Source organism: Gouania willdenowi, chromosome 12, assembly GCF_900634775.1.
Source record: "Gouania willdenowi chromosome 12, fGouWil2.1, whole genome shotgun sequence".
In the NCBI taxonomy this organism is placed as follows: domain Eukaryota; kingdom Metazoa; phylum Chordata; class Actinopteri; order Blenniiformes; family Gobiesocidae; genus Gouania; species Gouania willdenowi.
Genome location: NC_041055.1, coordinates 15,003,007 through 15,019,910, shown reverse-complemented (window position 1 = coordinate 15,019,910; position 16,904 = coordinate 15,003,007). Strand labels below are relative to the sequence as shown.

Below are 16,904 nucleotides of genomic sequence, written 5' to 3'. Positions count from 1 at the left end.
TTTTATAGGCATGCTGTGGAATGCATGTTGCACAGGAAAATATATAGATTTATGTTTTAAAAAAGATTACATATTTGTGTTTTCAACAGCTATTTTTGAAAAACTACATTTGGTTGGTTGAATTCTAAAATAAATTGGGTCACGATTTAATGACCGTGGCAAAATGTAGGTCCCAGGGGGAGACCAGTTGAGAACCCCTGGTTTAGATTTACGTAAAGTTTTTCTTTTGCAGAAAGTCAAAGCCTGATCTTTCGTAACTTGTACTGTGTATGTACCCTTTGTTTGGAATATACTATAGTCCTGTTTCTAGTTTGTCTGCTAAAGATTAGTCAGTCACACTTTAAAGTTGTATACATACGTATGGCTGACATTACGCTGTCATGAGCATGAATTAGGTGTGATAAAGGCCGTCATTAAGTGTAAATTATGACACTTTTGGAGCTATGTTGAAATTTTTTGGGTAAGGTGGAGGGATCTAGGGGGTTAGGTAGGGTTAAGGTAACAAAGGGTTAGGGGTTAGGGTAACAAAGGACACTTCATGATTCATGCTAATGACAGGTGTCATGTCAATAATGGCAGCATAATGTCAGCCTTTATATATATAACTTCAAGTAAAGTGATACTGGTTAGTCTTCTTTCTTTTTTTATGTCATCAATAAGTTATTTTTAAATCAAATTTGCAGTTGCAATTTAAGTATGTGAATCCTCTGGAAATATCTGGATTCTGCATGAATTAATCAATACATAATCACATTTTACATGCACGACCATGCTGTTCATTAATACTTCACAAGACAATTACTACTAAGCATTTCAACAACTTAAAAAAAAAGATTCCCTATTGGGGTAGTTGTATGATGAAGTAAATGCTATGACTCCAGGGGCGATGTATTGAATTGGTTGATTGTAAATCATTGAAATAACAGTTATTAGTATTTCAACAAAAGGAAAATATTCAAAATACTAAATACTTACAAAAACTGCAGCTGGATCACACAGTTCCCCCTGCAATTTTACAGCCTGTTAACAGTTGTGATTCAAGTTTGTAAGCTTACGACAAAAAAACTAATTTTAATTTTTCTGACAGATATAGTGTTATGATTTACGATTTTTAAAAATATTTGATACATTTAAATGCATATCCGTTTTATTTTTTTTCCTCCAAATTCCTTGTTTTCCACATCAATTTTTTTTTATTCCGTTTTTTTTAAAGCAATATTAATACATTTTTTCAGAAAATAATAGTTTTTAACTCATGTGAGAAAACAAAAAAAACTAACAAAAAAAAACATAATTAAACAAAAATGTATGTCAAAACCAAAAATGTAATTCAAAATAACGAGTACGATACAATTAAAATGTAAATATAAGTTGTACTGACATTGATTATTGTGACAACTCCTTTTTAATTATTCATGTCTATAAAGATGTATGACAGCAGCATTAACGTCACCCAATAATTTAAATAAACCTAATTTAAATGATCCTGATGACATCATTCTAGACCATAATGATTAATCAAAAATAAATGGAAGCAAGGATGAAGTTTTTTTTTTTTTTCCCGGGTGGCTTAGACGATGTTTGAAGTGGCCAGAATGAGAGTGGGGAGGACAAAGCCGCATAAAAAAAGAATTTCCTTTTCCTCACAGTGATGGCGTTTCAACCTGATTCTGTCCATTGCTGCGTTCAACAGTAGATTCCGTTTTCATTGGCTGATTCCGTGATTCTGTTATTTTTATAGGGCCCTAGTGTAGTTGTTGTTAGTGCACTCAGAGACTCGCTGCAGCGCATACAACCGTGTGTCCTGTAACCATCTCTGATTGGTCAGCAGCCTAGGAAGGCATTTCTCTGCGATTCTGATTGGTGAACATATATATCACTCAAATGATGGAGATAGAATAAAAAACCTCAGCATCTGATCACACCTCAATATCGATGCGATTAAGGTAAATCGTTCAGCCTTACTTTAGAACTTAGCAAAGCATGTGCTAATGGATTTTTGCAATCAATCACTTTTTTTATTCAACCTTTATCAAAATCTTACATTACCTCAGAAAATAAATTCAACTAAAGTAAACAGAACCAGTATAGTGAGGCCAACAAACTAAAGCCAAACACAGACACTTACAGTGTGGAACATTAGTGTAAGTTGGGTGATCAACAGTGCTGCTATTCAGTCAAAGGCAAACATTGCAAATGTAAACCGAGCCGAGGTGAAAACCAAAAGATCATCTGCACTTTAGTACAGGTACTTGTAAGCAGTCGCAACAGTGTGACTGCTCAAAGCAATGTCAGATAAAAGGCCACCATTTATCATATGAACTCACACAGCTCACAAAGCCAGTTAGATTGTAATTGACAGAGAGCGAGAAGAAACAAACAACCTTAATATGTTCTGATTGCTGGAAACAGGATGCAACCCTGGCTATAACAAAGTTTCTTTCACAATGAGAAGACAGCGTGCCTCATCAGACTGTTCCACCATATCAAACAGGGGACTATTCATCTAGTCTGCTTGAGATAGCAAACAGTGTGCCACCATGGTTTGGTTTCAATGCTTGTTGATTTCGAGCCACTTTTATCATTGTGTGTACGTGTCCCATATATGTATGCAAACCTGGAGGCAGATTATGAGGGTCTGTTAAAGATCAAAGGCAAGAGCAGAGAAACTGTGCTTTCCTCAAATAAACAATGTTTTAAAGGCTAAACCTTTAAAAGTGTTAAATTGCCCCAACTTCCAAATATACACACTTGCTGTTGAATGTTTAGTGTCTTTGTAGACATAATGTGATTATCTTTACACATATCTTAAAACTAACACCGGATGCATCTGCCGCAAGAAACGTTCCACATGTGTCGCGGGATCAAAAAATTTTCCCATTCACTTCATATGCACGTTTGAAGTGAAGCACCGCCCACCAACGACACATCCAACTCGGCGAGTTTCACTGCCTGCAGAAGCGAGGAGCTGCGCTCCTTTTTCTCCTCTCATAAACATAAACCACCAGTGAAAAAAGCCGGTGTGATTAGTGGCTAATGCTATCCTAGCTCAGTGCCGACTTTCAAAGAAGAAGACTACAGAGAGAACTTTTACCTGCTACTACCGCAATGATTCTCCTTCACGCCAAAGGGTCTCTGGGCCGCATCTATCCATTGACTTTGTATGTAATCTGGTCGCACAAACATTTCGTGACGCATCTGGTGTGAACACGGCATCAGCCAATAGCCACATTTGTGGAATATAGTTGTAATACATTTTGAAAAACAAATATTGTAAATATAGATGAAATTATCACTAATTTGGCACACAGCCTCGACAACTCAACAAATTAGATTAAATAAACACAGTAGTCAGTCAGTCATTCCATTTTAATGTGCAAAACTATTCGAGCGTTTCAATCTTATAGCTAATTGATCAAAGTTTTGCACAGGTGAACCTTATCCTCGGCTTTGTGACAAGAAAAATTCACCTGTGTGAATGTTGTCTGAAATAAATGGCATGTGTAGTTTAAGATTTCCTCTCATTTGTCTCTTGTCATCTGCCTGCCAAATCCGATAAAAATCACCATGCTCGATAGCGTCCATTCATCTACCTCTAAGACTGCTAACGCTCCATAAAAACAACAAACATTACGGTAGCCGCATCGGGACATCAGGAGGCAGACGATAGAGGTAGAAGATAGAGAGACAGAGATGGAGAGAAAGTGATAAAGACAAGTTAGAAAAACAGAGCCTGGGAAGAAGGAAACAATTTTGTCGATATACAGATGCACAAGCATGCACGCACACACACGCATGATGCACATGCACAGACATGCGGTTGTTACCCAAGAGAATTTCCCACTAGATTTTAAATGAGTGTTACATAATATAAAGTGACAAGCTAATTAATTATATAACAACATGCAGGTAAAAATAGTGGCCACTTTGCAACATACTTACACACACACACACACACACCCAGTGTTTGATAACAGGCTGACAGAGCCTCACCTCTCGGTCTCAAACAACTACATTGAACTAATCTCACAGTCAAGCCAAGTGAGGAATGCTGCCTTTTACAAACAGACTTAAACATTTATACACCCACTGTTCCACTTTGTCTACAACCACCAAAGGACTTGGCCATAGATTCTGCTTTTAGTGTCACACTTAATTTCCAAACAATTAAAAGAAATCAATAGCAATCTAATGTCTGAAAGTGTATTGTTGAAGGTTGCATACCTTAAAGCAGGGGTGTCAAACTAATTTTAGTTCAGGAGTCAAACATGAAGCAGTTCAATCTGAAGTGGGCCACATTATAACATTGATATAAATTATTTATAAAGTATGTAAGGCACCAACAATAAGCAAGCAATTAGTGGCAGATCTCAGTCCCTGCAGGGTCTTCACTAAAAAATCCTTACGTTCGTGACCAATTTTAATGTAATTTAGGTAAATTATGTGTACTAATTTGAGGAAAAAGTTTGGATTTTGTAAACATTGAGAATTCTTTAAACAATTTGAGGTTAAAAACACCTGCAATCATGTGATACAAGCATGGGAAAACTGTGAGCCCTGATAAATATTGTGGAGTTTCACTGAATGTGTGTGTATTTGAAGGGACTGAGATATCTACAACTGAATTGGTTGGTGATTTACACGACTCACGTTTTCTCTGTCATTTTTACTATTTCCTGCGGGCCAAAATAGATGCTCTATAGGTTTCGGATACGTTCGACACGTGCCCTAAAAGGATCTGAAATATGTCATAGCTTTTTTCTTCTTGTCATTTAGTGAAATTAATTAAATGAAATTGTCAACTCTAATTTAGACATCCATGAGATGCCCTGAAGAGTAGAACTGACATATTTGTTTGTAGCCAGACTATTTGTAAGAGGCCACTAGTAACACAAATTCTTCAGTCAAATACACCACAAGGTATCTTCACATTTGAACCTTTCCGGTATAACCTTAAACAAGACAGAGTCTATGATCCTTGGTTTAAAATATTTGTAGCCTTTGTGAGTCAAAGCCAAAGCAATGTAGTTGATGGCACTGATGAATGAGCCATACTTAGATGCTGCATTTAGTACCATACAAAGAATTACAGGATTGTAACAACCTACACTACAAAAACAAAATAAACTGAAATCTGGAAAAGTCTGGGGCAGTTATCTAGGCCACAGAGGAGACAATCAACTTCCCGTCCAAAATTCTTGGAAAAACTCCATGCAGAGAAGAAACACTAGACTAAGTGCTTTTTCTCAACTCTCCCTCAGACTTTAAAAATAAACCCCACTGAGACAGCAATGTAAATCTGCATTAATGAACCACTTCCAAAACAAGGTGCTGGATCTACAGTATGTGCTCAAATATAGTTGTAACAGAATTAGTATTTCACCACATTAGTTGGGCAAACAACCAACTGTAAATCTGCTTTTGTATTGAAAGTTACTGCAAAGCAAAAATATGAAAATCTCCCTGGCTAGCCCTCTTTTCATATTCCACACTGCAATAGGCCAAATGCACTATACATTTCAGATGGTAATTTTGCAGAAAACTACAAGGGCCATTGTGCAATTAAGTTTGCCTTCACACACACTCATAATCATACTAAAACCATTGCAATATGAGCTGCTTGTTTGCTATTTCAAGGAATTACCTTGATTACATAGCTGAAAGATACAGTATTGCAGGTACGCTGACGTGTTAAACTTCCCGAAATCAAAGAAAACATGCTAAATATGGTTTACCAGGGTCAACTACTGTTGTTCATTTTAAATTTATATGCTTCCTACGATGTACAAAAGTCGGGAGAGTTACGCTGAGATGCGAGAGCGCTAACTTGTCTGTTCGCAACACTTTTGGTGCTCAAAAAATAGCGTGATATGGTCCCAAAACATTATTTGTGAAACTTAACTTCCACTAACTGGCGAATCACCTTTACATTTTGCACGAAAGCGCATGCAACTGTGTGACTGCAGGTGACGTGTCACCAGGTAAACTCAACATCAGTTCAGCTGATACACCAACATTGAAAACACACTGGAGATGAAACTCTGCATTCATTTTCAGTCACAGGATAACTTGATCACTAGTTGAACAGTAACATGTAGCATGAAATTTTGAATGAAGTAATGAGCAAAATTGGAAATATGAGTCTGTTTGCTACACTTACTAGACAGTCAGTCACAAGTTTTCTAGGGGAAAATAGTGTGTAAATGTATAATATTAGCCATCCCAAAACATGCAATGGCTGTAATTCCATGTCATACTGGGGCTAGATTTTAGATAGAGAAAAAAAAAAAACCTGGTTCAGATGGCTTTTTCCGTTTGAGAATGTTCTCGGTTTGTTTTCAGTGATCATGGAAAATTGAAGTCCCTAGAAATGTTTTGTATTGTTTACTTAAATGAATTTATCACCCGAGCACCACAATCTAGCTTTGTAATGTAACTAAAAATCAACACGGTTTTGGCATATCCTTGTTAAGAACAGCAGCTGCACCGTTATTTCTACACTGGTGTGATTCCTCACTATGCTTCAATTGTCATTAACTAACAACAACAGTCTATCTATGCCATGGTAGTAAAGTCATGTGGATATACATATCAGAGACAAATAAAGGCATGCAAAGATGACGCTGGAATGTGTGGTAAGATAAGCATGCTGGATTAACGCATCGAGACTTGTAGATCGCAGTTTGGGATATTGCAGGTTTCAGAGTTAATAGAAAAGAAGTATTCATGAATCAATTTTTGAGCTGCATTATTTTCACACTCGCACTGTAAAAGCAATGGCTGTGAAGCACCCTAATGGCACTTAGCACTTTGAAGATTAATTTGCATTTATGAGACATATCTGCTTGGATTTAATTGTATATATTTGCAAATTTTTTGGAGTTCTTTTTTGCGATATGTTTTATCTCTCGTCCTTTGTATATTATGTTCTTTTTTGTTTTATATGTGAGAAGTGATGCAAACCAATTTACCCTAGTGGGACAACAAAGAGAACTTGAACTTGGATTTCATAGATTTTCACTTTAAAACATGGCAATTCTGTTCTTTGACCTTTTGATTTTTTTCAACACATTTGGTTTTAATTATCAAGGGATTGGCTATGCTGTGATTTAAGCTACATTATCTGAAGCAGATGTAGAGAATTTTGATTCTTTGCATCTTTGCTTGTGTTTTCAAAGCCATTATTTTTTCCACCATCACTCAGCTTCCCCTAGAGTATCGGTTCTTGTAGCATACAAGTCTCTTTTCACAATACTACAATATCTTCTCCATTATTTGTAAAGCCACCTCAGACAGAGAAACAGGTTCCAGCACCACGAGCCCACTCTGTTTAAGTGGTTTGACCTTGTGGTTTAGAGCTAGAGAAGTGACGAGCCAGGTTTGAGGTATATACTGTACATATCGTGTAACTGAATCTTGAAAACTCCTAAACTATAGAGAAAACAGAGCTCTCAGCAATAATAAGTGAGGCATGTGTAAAAACAGCAGCCCAAAGAAATACCCTACTCAAGGCCCCTCGATGTTGGTCCGATATCAAGAGCTGACTTTTATTCTGCCTCTCACACACACAGTGGTAGAGCAGGCTCAAACCTGGCACACAGAGCTCCATTTCTTGGAGCAGCTTTCTTTATAATTTAAAGTTGATTGCTATGGAACCTCTGTGTGACTGAAATATGAGTGTGGATACGGGGTATGGATGTGTTTAAGTTTGTGTGCACGCACGCACACACACAAAACCTTTTGGATCATCTTTACTTGTGAAGCACATATGCATGCATAGATCTGTGTCAAGGTCTGTATGAGCCAGTGTGTGTGTGTGAGTGTGTGTGCATGTGTGCGTGTGGTTTTTGGCCAAGGCTACAGGAGAGATTTGAGCTGCCAGCCAGATCCGTCTGCAGGGAATCAAGCAAAAGCAAAAACACAGGCCAATAACAGTACCCCTCTCAAGCTCAAATGAAGTGCTTGGAGTTGAGCTGGACTCAAATGAGCCCCATACTCAATGAAATCAAGCTGACAAGTTATGACCAAAACTTAAAAGAGTCAGTATTCAGGCACATAGTCCTGTTAATTTAAACTCCAACATTGAAACAAAGTAACGTATTACATGTTACACAAAGTTCCCTATGTCCAATGTAGGGCTTCTGATTTTCTATGTTTTGCTTTGTTTGCTTTATTTTATCTTTCTCTCTCTTTATTTAAAATCGAGCCCCAATATGAAACGGAAATGCCACAAATGCTTGTTTTTGGGAGAATATCAATCATTTATGTGCAATATTTCCACCGGAAAATAGCTCACTGAATGTCTAGAAAATGTGACAAATGGATAATGTTCGATTCCGCTCATAATCCTCTTTGTTAAGGTTGAAGTAGTGATCATGTTATCCTGTTATTGAAAATGAATGCAGACAATCTTCTGAAGTGATGAACAAGTGGTCCAGATATTATGACTGCACACAAATCTGAAAAGCCACTGGTACAAAGACAGGGATATAATAAGGGGTGTAAAAAATATTGATTTCATGATATATTGCAATTTTTTGGGTGCCGATTTTAAATCAATATATATATTTATTTATTTATTTATTTATTTATTTATTTTTAACCAACTAAAAAAAAAAAAAATTCTTTTTTCTCTGATATTTAATCAATATTTTCCTTTTCACATTTTCGTGGACATATGTTTTCCACTGCTGGAGACATTGCACAGGCATTTTATTTTCATATAATCTGTTCAGATCAGTGTTTAAAGGGACACAATAGGAGAAATTATTTTTTCTTATTTTTGTGCATTGTCAGTAACTCAGTGTGTTTTATCCTTAATGTTCTGACTTACAATTGTTACAATGCTGTCATGTTGTAATGGTTACTTTGAGACTTCTACACAGTAGTTTCAGTGAAAAGAAACATGTTATTTTATGATGGCAGTGTATAACACTGCATTTTTTTTCTGTGAAAATATCCAAAAACACTAATAATAAATAAAATGCTTTGAAGCAAATAGGTTTGACTCAATTTGTCCTTTGAATGATCCATATCTTCTGATGAACATATACAGCAACTTGATTTTTCATCTGTATGTTTAATTTTGATATTAACTGGATAGAATATTGCAATATATTGTGATTAATATCGTATTGTGACCCAAGTATCGTGATACATATCGTATTGCACAATCCTAGCGCTGAGTGGTATGACCAAAAATGTATATCATGGTATTTTTCAAAATTCTAACAATTTCACGGTATATGACGGTATTTATTTATTTATTTTTGCATGCATAATTAGGGGATTTTCTACTGGTTGAGAGAGGAATTACTGCAGTAGACTTAGGATGGTCTATTTTACTCAGAATGAGTGAATATTGTAGAATACTGAAATAATAATACAATAATAATGTCATTATTTAATAATAATATTACAACATACAAATATACAAAAACATAACTGAAAATAGTACAAAGTAACACCAAAAATACACAAATGAAACCAAAAACTCAAAATAACAACAAATATACATGAAATGACTCAAAAAACCCCTACAAAATGTCAACAGGAATACACAACATTAGAGAATAATTTAGAAAATGACTAAAAATGCACACTAAATAACAGAAATATACACAAATTGAGTAAAAAACACACACAAAAGGACTCCAAAAACAAAACAGCAAAATTACTCCAAATGACTCCAAAAACATTAAACAGCAAAAACACATATTTACTCAAAAAAAAAAAAATAAAAATACAAAAGACGACTAAAACACACAAAATAAGCAGATATGCACCAAATATTCAGCCAGCGAATATATTCGGCCAAATATTGCAAAAAAAGCCACATTCGACCTTAGGTTTAGTGATTTTTTTCATCTTACCTCCCCTTTAATGCAAGTTTTTTTTTTGGAACGCATGTTCTGTTTTATTTGAAGGGCTAATATAAATGAAAAACTTTGTTGTGCAATTTTTTTAAAAAGCAAAGGCTAGTGGAATATAAAAAAAAATGTCAGAATATTCAATAAACATTTACTTTCTTTAAAAAACATGTCTAAAAATGTATTCTAGGCTATTTAGGCACTATCAAAAAAAATAGTGAAAAACCTAACCGCATTCGATATTCGGTCAAGCATTTATATTTTATTCGGCTTCGGCTACAAAATTTCATTTCGGTGCATCCCTAAAAATAAGTACACATAAATTACAAGTTCAACTAGTTCTGCAGCTTCAAAGCTTTCAATGTCTTTCTAAACCATTTACATCGTAACTAACACCAGAGCGCTACTGTTTACCTTCCCCCTGTGCAACCTTGAAAAGGGTCCAATCTAAAACGTGGCGCAGCGTAGCATTCCCAACGTTGCGTAATCAAATACACTGGTACGGCAGTAAATTACATAAAAATATATACGTACCAGTGTTCGGTATGAACCGGTATACCGCCCAGCCCTACAACATCCTTGCCAATACTCACCGCTAGTTAGCATGTGGTGTATTAGCTGAACTGGTGATGAGTTTACCTGGTGACATGCCATGGCAGAAACATTACACCTCCAATCACACGGCTGTGTGGGATTTCATGCAAAACTGTAATTAAAAATTTCACAAATAATGTTTTGGAACCATATCACACATTTCTATTTTTCTCGGTAAACGGGAGGCTGAGGGTCTAGTGTGGCTCATGTGGATTTCAGTCTAACGTTCCCATTTTCATAAATATCTAAAGCACATACTGTAAAATGATGGATGTTAGGGATTTTTTTCATTTCCGATCGTATCGACCGATATCGATATAGATCCGATATCAGTATAAATCATACATACATTTTTTTTTTTTCTCTCTCTCTCTCTTTTCTTTAATGAAAAAAATTATAACATTATAATGACTTATTTTGTAGTGTGGAATGTTAGAAAAGGTTTGATCACGTGATGTTACTCAAACAAAGAACAATAGTCAGCAACAGAAGGGATGAGAAAAATTGACCCATTTATTATTAACCAATTGGTTACAAAAAAAGTTCACCTTCAACATAATATCTATAGTATTCTACAATTATATAAAATAAAATAAAAATAAAAAATCAGAAAATTTGAATCCGATATTCGTTTTCAGGCTATTATCGGACCAATATCCTATATCGATATCGGGACACCTCTAAAAATTGATAAACAGTAGTTAACCACTTTTAGCATGCTTGGTACGATTTCAGGAGGTTTTCAGTAAATTCATCTAAACAGGGAAAAACGATAAATTGGGGGTAAAAAAAACAGAACACGTTCACGTGATGTGGAAATGGGTAACGAAATTTAGGGAATTTTAAAACAGAAAAGAGGAGGAGTTAAAAACGAGTCATAATGTCTTTCAATGCTGTCGATTTCACACAACATAATATGATTCTATGAGTACTTCAGTTCCAAAATATAGTGTTGTTTGTCCTTGTTCACTTCACAAGGCTAACTGAAGTTATTCTATTGCTAACTAAAGCTCTTAAAAGCTGCAATAGTGAGTCAGGATAAAACTGAAGGCACATTCAAAGTATTGTCATTACGTTATTATTGAGTGTTATATCCCCCCAAACTGGTCCATGTTTTAATTTTATAAGGACCCACAAGCCCTAAACTTCCAAGAAGTAAACAACCCGCATTTACGGATATATTTTCATACTGGTGGTCAAAAGGACACAAGAACTGCACTCTGTTAGGACATTCAGAAAAAGCCAAACCTGATCCCTTGGATTAATCCGACTTTAGATCCAACAGAGAGAAACATAATTATAAATGATGCAGATTCAACAAGAAGGGGCCACAAACAACTGTTATTCATTTTCTCTGCAAGAGAACTGCAAAACACACACCAGGGTTAAAAAACATCCTAAATAATACCACCTCAAAAGTCTGGTCTGTTCTTCTATACTCAAGTACAATGTCATGTATCAACAACTGTTATTTGCAACTACAGTATATAAAAGGTGTTGATAGATGTTGCATCCCCAGTGCACAACATGTACACAACGCCAGGTAACAGGAAACATCTGGAAACTAAACACACTCCCACACAAAGCAAACCTGTGGCTTTAACACATGACTGAATATGAATACACATGCTTCAATGTAACATGTTAAACTCTGAGTTACATCTGTCATGTCCTAATGTTAGTCGTGGCCTCCAGAAACAAAAGACTGATAAAAGCTTGCTTGCATAAACAAGGCGAAAAGCTGACTTAGATTTGGCTTCTTGCTGTTTTACGAGAATCAGGCTCCGCCTCTCCATAAAATAAACACGAGCCCATAAGTGACGTCACAATAGTTTTAGTGAGTACGACGCCACACTTTTAATCAACCTTTTGACTTTAACAGCTCGACTCCAGTCTGCACCCTTTGCTATGAATTAACTTTGACCCCAATTTGATTTTATAGGGAGACATTACAACATACTCTCCTGTTTTTGTCTTTTTTAGTAAAAGTTAGATTGTTGATCTCCCAACTGTTCCGTCACCTACCTTCACTCTTCCACTACCCAGATGCCCTCAGGCTTCATCTTTCTGCCTGCTCTGTTTGCATTCCTGTTGAGCTCTATTTAAAGGCTCCATCACTCCACTGGCTTCAGGAATGCACATCTGCAGTAGGGCTATCTCTCGCTTTCCCTTACGCCAAATGAGTTCTTGTACACCGCACTATTTATTTGTAATTGTATACTCGGAGCATTAACCTCTACTATACGGCCCTAATTAGAAGTTGGCTGTGTTTAAATATACTAAAAATCTTGTTTATATCATGGTCAAGTGCTTGAGGTTGCCATTATGCACTTCATTCAGACTCAAGTCAAGTGAGAATCTGTATTTTGAAGCAGAAAAGCTAAACGAGGCTTTGCCAAGTTTGAAAGAACAAACCTCTTGTGAAAGAAGGAAATATAGAAAAACAATTACTCATCGTTTACTCATTTTTTACAACCTTATTTGTCTGATATCTAAAATAATGCTAGTTTTTTTTTTTTCAAATAAATACCATACAGTTGTTTTCCAGATCTATCACGTCCTTACGTTTGGGTTTAAGTGAACTGTAGATAAAAAGCAAACTCTACAAGGACATAATTTGGCCACTGATTAGCACTAGAGTACACTGCACTGTAAAACATAATAATATGAGAAGTCTAAATAAAGCCTAATGTTTCAATATTTACCCAGTAATAGCTTAAGCATATATGACAGCACATGGTCCAGATCCAGCCACAACCTCAGAACGTATTGCATGGTTCTCCTTGGAGCAACCGGACAATTAACTGAGGAGTTTTGCAAGACAAAGCTGTGGAAAGTTCTGTGTTAGTCAAGTAGTCATTTAAATATTTTGAAATCCAACTGCAAAAACATTTAACTCGCTGAAGACATACAGTAACTGTGTGAAAATGCTGAAGAACCATGCGAGACCTGAAAGCACCAAGAGACTGAGCATAGGCACTAGGCAGGGAGCTTCAACAATTCACACTTGAACTGAATGTCATGTGGTTTGCAAATTTTGTATACAACATAAAAAAATACAAGCTAGTATCTTTTTTGGGAATTATTTTATTGCCCCTTAATATTTGCAATACTTATACAGTGTGTTGTATAATGTTCTACTTTTAGGGCAGCTCATGAAGAAGTTAGAAGCTAAAGCTTTATTATGGTTCAGTTCCAGGGTGTCAAACTCTCTGTAGACACGAGAACAGGGGTGCCCAACCCTGGTCCTCAAGGGCCCCAATCCAGCATGTTTTAGACGTTTCCCTTTTCCAACAAACCTGATTCAAATGATTAACTCATAGGGATGTAACGATTCACTCAACTCCCGATACGATTCGATTCACGATACTGGGTTCACGATACAATTCTCTCACGATTTATTTTACAAAATGGGACTGTAGAAAAATTATGACTGAAAAATATTCCTTTATTTTTTTGTTTTTCATTGTCAAAAGAATCCCTTGATAAACTATTCAAAACAATGCAATTTAAAAATAAATCTTGAATGAAATAAATAAAGGAATAATAATAATAATGAAGAAGCCTATTAATTAAAATTCTGGTTCTATAGTAAACAATGCAAAACTGCATAATAATTATTTTTAAAAGTGCAACTGAAAATGAATTTTGTGCCTTAATTGGATTTAAAAAAAAAAAAAAAAACATTTCACTGTATTTAGGTGAGATAATTGTTTGGACCAGCAGAGGGCGCTGGTAACCCATTGGTCGGTTGGCATGCAGATATCTTGTAGTGAAGAAGAGATGCTACGCGAGCAGACAGAACTACGAGAAAAATGTGACTTTTACAGATATTCACGTAATATTACAGATATTTTTTGGTGCTAAAGGGGTAAGGAATCATTTATGAACATGTTTAAAAGTAGAAGGCAGCTAGAAAGAAAGTATTAGCAGATTCCGCCCGCTGCCAACACTTCTGGATAGCGCCCTCTGCTGGATAAAAAAACAGTATCGATGTGAATCGTGATACCTATGAATCGATTTTTAACTGCCTTACGATTAATCGTTACATCCCTATTAACTCATCATCAAGGTCCACAGAAGCCTGATAACGATCCTGGTCATTTCAATCAGGTGTGTTGGAAGACGGGAAACATCTAAAAGAGGGTTGGACACCCCTGCACTAGACAATGGTCCATATTAGGGTTGAACGATTTTGGAAAATAATCTAATTTCGATTTTTTTTTTCATCAATATTGCGATAGCGATTTTCTTTCTTTTTATTTCTTCAACATAATATCCACAGTAGTCTACAATTGAATAAAATAAATAAAAAATGAATAGCAAAAAATAAAAAATAAAATAAAAAATCAGGAAATTTGAAACCCATATTCGTTTTCAAGCTGACATCGGACCGATATCCAATATCGACATTGGATCGGGACACGCCTAATAATTAACCTATTAGAATACGAATATTCTATGATTTAATAATATAAATTAAAAAAAATAAAATGGAAGATAATGAAAAAAATAAATCCAAAAAAACAATACATATTATATCGGCGATTTTAGATGCAGTCCGATAAAACCAGATATTCGTTTTCTGGCTCATATCGGACTGATATCCAATATCAATATCGGATCGGGACATCCCTAATCATCATACATAATTCCTGTGCCATTCATTTCACTAATTACAAAGTTTAACAGGCTGTTCATTTTCAATGATGTATTCATATTTAAAAAATTGTCAACAACAAAAAATATTTAATTTGAAAGACTAGGAGAAAGCTAACTCAAACACATGAGTATGATAAACATTATGTAACACTACTGCTGGTTGTATTAGTACAGGAGGCTTGTTAATGATGAAAATGAATGAGAGGAGCTACGGTACACTGGCCCACTCCACTCCAGCCCCGACCACTGAGGCGGAGAAACTTTTCCCCTCCTTTCCTTTCCTGCCCCCAGCTCCCCTGTTGCTACTACTACTACTCCCCTCTACTACTACAAGCAGCACAAACTCACCTTGAAATACCTCCCTGAGTCAAGCAGGCGGTATCGCGTTGTTGTCTGCCATGGCTGGTTGTTTCGACGCGAACTTCAGCGTGTTTTCCCGCGGAGAGCCGTCACAGACAAGCGGGACAGGAGAGCAACAAAAGTCGGATAGGGAGTGGAATAGGGAATGGAGGTGGAGGGGGAGGAGGAGGAGGGGGCGGTGCAGACAATGTCTGCTACCGCCTCGTTGGATGAGCAGTCTGTCAATCATTGTGAAAGCGTGGGCGGGCCAAACTAAAGAGATTAATGGAGGCTGAGCTGACAGCACTGATCCAAGCTCTGAAAAACAGTGTGTGGTTTGGAGGAAAACATCCAAGGCTGGAACTCTGAAGTGTTACATTATTATTTGAGTGGATTTATATATATATATATATATATATATATATATATATATATATATATAAAATGTGAATAATACAATATAGCACCTACAGTTATAGTGCAAATGGCCTGTGGGAACAAAAACGACAACAATGGTGCAAAATCCAAAAGCAATGCAAAACACTTTAATCAAAAGTTAAAATAAAATATAAAAGGTTCAAGGAAATTTCTACTTTCCAGTTTGGTTCAGCTAGTCGGTAACAAAAAATCTTAAAACCAAAGAACACAATCTGCAAACAACACAATAGCATTATATAGAATAGAACAAGAATTATTACATATGCAAAAAAAAAAAAAAAAGAATCAATGTAATGAGGGAAAATATAAATACATTTAAAAAAAAAAAACTCAATAAAAAAAAAGCTTAAATATGGGCAGGAGATATAGTTACAGATTTGCAATATTAATTTTTAATTAAGAGAAAAGATGTACAGTGATTGTAAAGGGTGTGTTTCAAATGTATTATACCTTTTGAAATGATCATTATTATTATTTTTATTTTCTGGGGGGATGAAATTTGGCAATTATATATATATATATGAATGAAGAATAATTGAGGTTATTGTGGCCATTTGTAACACTGGTCTTCACTTTGTCATTGTTATGTAAATATTTTACTTTAATCACGTTATTTAGTCAAAATTACCAATTACTAATCAGTGAAAATGGTCCCGCCAATAGCAATCACAGATTATCAATCTAATAAAAAATGTATTATTAATTAACTGTAGACAATTTTGTATACAAATGTTGATTAGAAGATAAGAAAGTATTAGGAATTTTCCTGTTCCTTTGCTTGTGTGCACTGAGCTTAAAATCGTCTGTCCTTGGTTATTTACAGTAGCTTTCTTGTAAACAAAATATACATGTTTTAAATAAATTTAAAAAATCAACAACAAAGAACAAGAATAAAAATAAGTGCAGCACATAGAGAAACATCAAATAATTTCTACATCAAAGGCAGATCAGCGGGTCGACAAAATGTCTTTGTTTTAACTTCAAAGACTATATCAAATACTG

The 16,904-nt window shown here is 35.6% G+C and overlaps 1 protein-coding gene across 3 annotated transcripts in view; it reads right to left on the bottom strand.

Moving 5' to 3' along the window:
- Positions 1–15,603, bottom strand: part of il11ra (interleukin 11 receptor subunit alpha) — a 62,261-nt gene extending 46,658 nt beyond the window's left edge. For all 3 annotated transcript variants that reach the window (XR_003675286.1, XR_003675287.1, XM_028463496.1), the window contains exon 1: positions 15,474–15,603. The gene's annotated coding sequence lies outside the window, so the exon portion shown is untranslated. The remainder of the gene's footprint in view (positions 1–15,473) is intronic.
- Positions 15,604–16,904: the final 1,301 nt, after the last annotated feature.